The sequence below is a fragment of the Teleopsis dalmanni genome, chromosome 2, assembly GCF_002237135.1.
Source record: "Teleopsis dalmanni isolate 2A chromosome 2, ASM223713v2, whole genome shotgun sequence".
NCBI lineage: Eukaryota > Metazoa > Arthropoda > Insecta > Diptera > Diopsidae > Teleopsis > Teleopsis dalmanni.
The window spans coordinates 205,777,522-205,786,227 of NC_051847.1; positions in this window are offsets into that span (position 1 = coordinate 205,777,522).

The following is an 8,706-nucleotide window of genomic DNA, read 5'->3' on the forward strand; positions in this document are numbered from 1 at the left end:
TTATTTATGTACCACTTAAAAATATGAAAATAAGAGTAGCTTAATATACTGAGTATATTTATGAAATGAAATATATAAAAACAAACTAAACTGAATCACTAATCACATTAATGAACCTATTAAAATGCATATTAATTACAAAGTTAGTGCTTGAGCACTTACTCACACAAGTAGTTAATGCTCAACTTAGCTCGAATAGATTTATTAAAATAAACAAGAGTCAAACTTCTAGATACAAACACAAAATAGCAAAAAATGATGAGAAGACAGCTAACAGCACCGAAAACATAAAAATAATTATATGAAACTGATTTTTATATTCTTGCCAAACTTTGTCAACTATAATATTTCTTCATAAATATATGAACACAATATACAGTATTCAATATTAAGGGATAGTGATAAATATTCTTAATACGCAAAGGAATGTGATATACACATATACATATTTATCATACAACCTATTATTATTTTATAGTCAATATTTTATAGTCAATTTCATAGTCCTATTCAACTTCTTGTCAAGAACGAGTTCCAGGTATTTAGCATTACTTCTTCATTATATTCTAGTGTCAGGTTAGATTGGAATGGCGGCCTTGTGTCCGAAGGCAACTTAGGTCAAATAGTGGACTTTTGTACTATAGGTAGTCTAATGCTACTTAGAAGAGTTATTTAGTGATATATATATATTTCCTTATAAGAAGTAAGTGTTCCCTTTTTTGCATTTAATTTCAATTCGAGTCCCCATACCTAATAAATTTCTATTGTAATTCGATAAACTATAAAAAATAACAATATGATAAACGTCACCTTCTTCTACAAGGAACACTCTCAAGCAAACAGTGTTATTTAAAAATAGTAAGACCTTCGTGCAGCATTTAAAAGTTTCATTGAAATTTCAAAGCGATCTACCGACAGCAATTGGTCATATACGTTTGGATATAGTTTCATCCTTGGTGGGGGGAGAGGCCTATTGAACACATCTGCTATTCTTTAAGTTCAGAACCCAATTGGAAAATGAAACTTCACATCGAATAAAAGTAATAAATACATTATTATACTTGCTTAGATTTGGGTTTTAACCAAAGCTGCGACTTTACTATCATTAAAGCGGCTAACCTCTATCGGTTAGGACACCTAAAGCTGTTGACCCTAATCCCCTTGGTACCAGATTTACACTTTCGGTCTGGTGCCAAAAGTGAAACGCACTTATTATCAGTTATACTCCAAACAGTACCGGATAATGCCTAATAGAACTTAGTAAGAAATGCTTTAACTCGGAAATTCTCTAAACACTGTTCTGAAGGCAGAACTATCATGTGACCAGACTCTTTTAAATTTCAAGTTTATACATTTAGGGTACAAAGTAGGAAAAAATATCATACCTTCACATGATAGCCACTACTTGCTATGTCCCTGAGATATTCATTTAATACACAGAACCATATAAAGTAGAAAAGAATATCAACTTATGGTCTATTTTAAATGATAATAGGTACATCAACTAAGCCATAGCTGACTCTGGTGTGACTTGCAGTAATTAGCTCAAATCCTTTTTTGTAAATATTTGTATTAACATTAGTTCTTTAGTTTATTTTAACACATTTTTAGTTTTTAATTATTAATATTTTAATATTTAATATTTATATATTTTATTAATTATAACTGATAATTAATAATCTAAAATCTTCAATATTAATCTCACACATTATTCTTTTATTTTCATATCCTTTCAGGTGCGTGATATACCTCCATATGATGATGGACGTCGTTTATTAGATCTGATGGATATGTCTGTATTTGACTTTCTGATAGGCAATATGGATCGTCATCATTATGAAACTTTCAAGTAAGTATTCGAAAAAATATTTCAATTTACATAGCAGTAAACTTTAACTCTGCCATGGAGTGCTGATGTAGCCTAGGGTCATGTAGTGATGAGGTAAAATAGTTTTTGTGTTATATTAAAATTAGAAAATATTTTGACTTGAACAACGTACCTAAGCTGGTACTTTAAATGCGTTTAAGTGCTTCCCAAAAGGAAACTAAGAGTGGAGTAAACAAATATTTAGCATTTTTATAGGATCAAAATCCCATAAAACTGTGACATAAATTCTTTTTGTTTCCGTTCCAAAAACTCATAGAAACTTGTAACAATATCTAGACTGTGTCAAATTCTATTGACACCAAATATTAATTAAAATCTCCTGTAAACAAACACTTAAGCTAATATTTGTTTAACTTAGTTTGTCATTTCTATGATTTCACAAAAAAGCAACAAATACAATACTGTACGTTGTTGTTGTAGTTATTTAGAAAAAAAAGTTCACTTGCTAATTGCTTTGGTTTTACACCAATTTTACCAGAAAATTATGAAAATAGGAACATTTCTGCTTAACAGATAATTAACCGACCCAAATTTGTAACTTCCATGCTCGACAACTACGAAGGTAATTTGATACAAAATTATTTCCTTTTAAGCACGTTTCGAGACTTGAAGTTATTTTCTATAATAAATACGAGTACAAAGCACAGAGTAACAGAATAGCTGAGTAACAGAATAGCTGAGTAACGGAATAGTAGAGTTACAGAGTAGCAGAGGAAATGAAACTTTTATTTGAAGTTTTAATTTTGACCCTTGTTACTTTAGCCACAAATACTTTTTAAGGAATTTCTTCCTTACTTCATGCATTCCCAACGCCCAATATCCCAACGACTTGTTATACCGCCTCATGCCTCTGTACCGCACCGTACACAAAAATTTTAATTAACTTTTAATGAGCTTCACTGTAGTTAGTAGTTCAGCTCAACTATGCTCTGCTCAGCTCGGATCGGCTCGGTTCGGCTTAACTTGACTGGGTTTAGTTTAGTTTGGTTTGGTTTGGTTTGGTTTGGTTTGGTTTGGTTTGGTTTTAGGGTTTTCTTACTCCAACTACAAGCCAATCCAATCGTGTTAAACCAAATAAAAGTTTCAACTTGTGGATTTACTTCTGAGTTTTTATGCAAGTAATTGCGGTACATTGTTTCCAAATTGTGGCAGAGTGCCGCAAAGTGTCAAAGCAGGAATCAAGCTAAATATGCAGCAACTTAAAAACTTAAAAACTTCAAATTTTGTATTTTCACAAAATTTTAGTTGCAGTTGTGATTTGCGGTTATTGCTGCTGTTGTTGCTGTTGTTGTTGTTGTTGATGTTGATGGTTGTTCTCGACGTTAGAGTATTTGCCGGAATTGTCGAGAATATACGAGTAACATTGTTTCAAGAAATTTCTACAAACCTAGTTAATAATTTGTATTGCTACTGATTGAAGTTAGCTTTGAGGAAAATCCAAATTAAAATACATTTTATGAATGGAAATAAATTATGTACTCTCGTAGACAAATTAGAAATCTCTTAGAGAGTTTTGTAACATGACTACAAATAAAGTTGTCAAATGAGTAAGACAAATGAACTCACAGATATCTTCAATTATTGCAATTACTTTATCGAAAAGTAAGATAGTAAAACTCAACACCTTCAAATTATCGAAATAACTACAAAAATGGCTTTATTGAAACAATAATTGTGTGTTACTAATGTTCAAGCAGTCTTTTAACAGCCTTTTACTATCGTTGGTAGTAGGTTAGAGGACGTCAACAATTTCTGCTAGCTTGGCAGCTTCCTACCAACAGTGGACGAAGTTGTGCAGATGTCACTTATCGTCTCCAAAAAGCAAGACTAGCGTATGAGTGATTAATGCCAGCATAGAAGTCTCGTAACCTCTCTACCCGCACAAAATTGAACATTTCTAATTCCAGCGTCAAATCGACGATGTTCTATGGGTGCGAGTCGTGCAGCTCCACCAGCACCACCAGATATACAAAAACTGCTAATCTTCTCCAATCAATGTCTGCATTGAATATTACCTATATTTTGGCCATAAACTATATCGAATAACAACCTCTTGGATGCGGCAAATCAAAGGGAAGATTCTCAGATGATACGCATGCGAAAGTAAAGTTGGTTAAGTCAAACACACTACGAAGGCCTCAACACGATATTACCCGCATGACCATAGACTAGAGTCCGCAGGGGTGCCGACGAAGTGGACGGCCGGTTTATGCATGGCGCAAGCAACTAGATCTCGAAGTTGCTAGGACTGGAAAAACCTGGAGAGAAGTAAAGACGGTTGCATCCAACAGAATGGAATAGAAGAATCTAATTGTGGCGCTTTGTTCCTTAAAGGATTTACGGGAACTAATATATACATATGTTTAAGTATGATTTTATGACCATAGACTGGAATCCACAGGGAAGCCGACGAAGTGGACGGTTAGGTAATAGATGGTGCAAGCAACTAGATCTCGAATTTGCTAGGACTGAAAAAACCTGGGAAGAAGTGAAGCCGATTGCATCCAAAAGAATGGAATAGAAGAATCTAATTGTGGTAAGTCCTTAAAGGACTTACGGGAACTAATATACATATGTTTAAGTATGATTTTATGGCCATAGAATGGAATCCATAGCGAAATAGATGGCCGGCTCATACATGGCGTAAGCAACTAGGTTTCGAAGCTGCTAGGACTGAAAAAACCTGGGAAGAAGTGAAGCCGGTTGTATCGAAAAGAATGGAATAGAAAGATGTAATTGTGGCTGATTGTTCCTAATACGATCTACGTGAACTAATATATATAATGCTATTAATGTATGAGTAAATACCTTGATTCGATTTAAAAGAAATTTTACAGTGTTTCTTAATAGTCGAAAGGAAATAAAATATCACATTTTCAAAAAGCATTTTAATTTTTATTAACACTGCAGTCAGACCCTTAGTATTTATTTATATGTCTATATATAAATATACTTCTAAAAATTAAAATTTACAACTATATTAAGCACTCGTTCGAGGGTCTTTGTACAATGCTCCAATATTTTGATTGTTATTTTCAATAAAATTATTTCAGAAGTTATTTCATATTTAATTTGTTCACAATTATTAAAATAAACATATACTACAAATCCCCTAAATGACAACATTTTAATCAAATCGTAAACAATTTCCCAAACATATTAAACCAAATTTGCGACACAGAACTTAAGGCATTTCCCAGCAAACAATAAATGTAGAGTAACAGCAATTTGAGAGCTGGTATATCCAAGTTAAAGTGCCTTTGAGTAAACATATTGACAACTTTCATATTTGCAAGTCGACATATGCCTGACACAAATGCAGTGGCTGCATTAAGCCCGCAGTCAAAAAGGATTATTTCTACTTAAAAAGGAGTTGCGTTGCATGCAACAGCATTTGGCTTGTTTGCAATGAAAACAAGCGCTCAAATCCAAAACTCAACTACATTCCTAACCAAGCCAATGCATTTACGTTCCACCACATCCATTCTTATTACTTGTGGTAACACTTGCATTCCAGCAATATGAACCCATGTAAATTTCTGCCAGCATCAAGGATAGGCAAGGATAGGCAGATATCCAATGCGACACAACCGCCGCACAGAAGCAGCAAAGAAGAGAGATGCATTCAAAGTCGATTAAAGTGCTGTTGGCATGAATTTTGAATATCACAGATATTTACTATACTAAAAGTGTCTTCCAGCAGTTGCTTTCAGAGCACGTTCCAGTAGCTGCATTCACAATACTGGAACGCACTGTGGTGACGTTGGTGTCGGTGGCTTTGCATACGCCAAATTTAAAATTTTCATAATGCACATTTGCGTTGGTGTGCTGTGGCAAACTTCAGATATTTGCTTATCTCCATGTGAGCATTGTCAGCGGTAGATACGGCAACTGCAACACCAACACCAACACTAACAACAAGAATAACAAAAACAAAAACAACTGCAATAGTAAACTGCAAACTGCAAACTGCAAATATGTATGCAAACAACTATTAAAGTGCATATTTGCGTTAGCATTAGATGCAGTCACCAGGTGGTGTTGCACTTTCAATTATCGTTTAGTTACAATTGAATTGTGGCAAATGCGTCTGCACACGCTCCATTCGCCCGCTTTAGAAGTCAACTTGCAAAATTGTTTGTAATTCATTACAACAAAAAACATGGGAGGAGATTCAGAGATAAATTACTTCAAAATTTCATGAATTCATAATTCATGGCAGCTGCCTGATGTTGCAAGTTTGCGGAAAAAAAACAAAAACTACTAATACCACCAGCCGTGGTACTAAGGACAGCTAAACAGTTAACTAAATGAAAAGGTTCAATATACTGTAGAGCACTGCAAAAAATATTTGACTTTGTTTATGTAGACAAATACTTAATTGAATTAATTAAATAAAATCATTTAAAATAATCAAATTCTTGATGTTATTAGGTTTGTAAAAAATTAGTGAGAAATGTTTGTTCTTAGAATGGAAAATTGCATTATTCTCTAATCAAAATCATCATTGTTATGAGTCCCAGGGGATATCGTGAAAGCCAATGCTTCCTAACATTGTTTCTCTAAATAAACAATTAATGGAATTAATTTGGAATAGTCAAGACTTATTGACTAATATTGACTAATATTGATCAGAGGACTCTATATATCCAATATCCAATATAAATGGCCAATGGTCTTGATTTCGTTTTTTGTATGTTCTCAATTCCTAATCATGTCTAACCCAGTATAGATTAGAGTTTTTTCACAATATTTCTCCAATATATATGAATAATAATCATTAATTTCGTAACCTTGAGTGCTTATTATTATTACGCCCGGTTCTATTGAGTTATATTTTGCTCTAAAGCAAGCAAATATAGCTAGATATATCAATCGATAATTGGTGCAATATTCTACTTTGAGCGCTGTAGCCATCTTATTTCTCTATATTCATTCACCTAAATATCATATCATTTAGCTTTCGGATAATTGACAATAATAAAAATTATAAATACTAAATTAAAATAGTTTTTAAAATTTTTAAGAAATCTAACACTATAGCTTAATTTTAATTTAATAAAATATTGCAATCAAATAAAATTAATTTTTTATTTATTGCAAATTGTAAAATGTATGTTTATGATAGCAATTTCTGTTTCATTTAATATACTTTTAATGATTTATTCTTCAACTCAAAGGAAAATGTAAATTGTTAAGTAAAGAATCTCTATATTCTGTATAGAATCGTAAATAAAACTCAAAAAAAGCAATACAATTTCTAAAACAAATTTTCACACAAAATTTATTTACATCCTTTTAAGCTAACATCCTTTTCATTCACATACATACAAAATACCGAAAATTCAACAATTTATCTACGAAAGAATTGTACATCGAAAATATGTTTTAATTAATCAAACTATTTCATTAAACATTTCACTTAAATAAAATAAATAAATTTATAAGCACACTAAAAATAAATTAAAAATAATAATATATGTATATATATAAAATATATATTATTAAAGTTCTTTGCACTTCATTAGACGCAATGAAGTATCTGTCATATATTGGCTGTCCTTGTAATTGTCCCTCAAGAATATAATATATATTATTTGGATAGGCTATTGTGGTGATATATTTATATATAGTGGAGTTCATATATTACGGAGAACCAAAAATTTGTTAGATGACAACCTGAACATAACTTAACCCACAACCTGTAGGATATTGCACAAGATGTTCCGTATTGCACTATTATCTGTAGATTTTCTGACCCAATCATTTGGTATTAGTAGTGTCAAATGTTCCGTATACAACTATAATCTGTAATGTTTTAGACCAAGCATCATAGAAAATAGTTGCCGAAACGCCATGTTATTTATTAGTTGGTTTCATTGACTTTTAATATATTATTTCTAACGCCTACCATTGTTTCGCCTCTGAAACTACGTGCCTGAACGGGAAAATACACAAGATTTTATTTTTAAATTTTTGTTACAAAGACTAAGACAATGGTCCAGCGTAGTCAATGTATATGTTAAAGAAACTATACAGTGAACTCATGTTGAGTAATTTAATTCATAAAATGTGATATAGTAAATAAGAAAACCAAACCACTAATAGCCAGAGACTAAAAGCTATTTTTTCCTATTAAATTTCCAGTAAATTAGTTTAGCTGTCTTCCTTACAGGAAAGGCATAATGCCTCAAAACTTATATTAGAGGTACACTGAAAACGGTGCTGATATCGTTTAGAACTGCTAAAGCATCCTAAACAAACTGCGTTTATATCTGTCTGACTTCTGTATATATATTTATCGTTAAGTAACTTTAGTAAAGAAGTTTATAGTTCAGAAATCTTCGGTGAGATTATGAAATCCTAAACAATCATATGAAATGGATGTTATGTTAGTTAAAATTTTTTGGATTTTACTGTTCCAATCGAGGTTCTTTGATTAAAATTAAATTCAAAAACTATTAATCATTCTAAGCATAACTAATGACATCTTTAAAATACGAGCTATAATAAAAAGTTTATGACTATCGGTTGAACTCTTAGTGTGAATACCACGGGAATTGTGAGAAAAGATATAGTCAACTGAATTGAATATCATTTGGCTGATGTTTGAAGTTTAGCTGCTTGTGCTGTATGTTACTTTCATAATATATAATATACCATACGCATAACATACACCATATTTCGTATATGTCTTCTTCATTTCAATGAAAGAAAATCCACTTTCTAAACAGTCGCAGAATACGAGTACATAACATAGCATAGTCTGCATTTCGCAGAATCTATAAGTGATCAGTATTTTTATCCTACCTTTTATG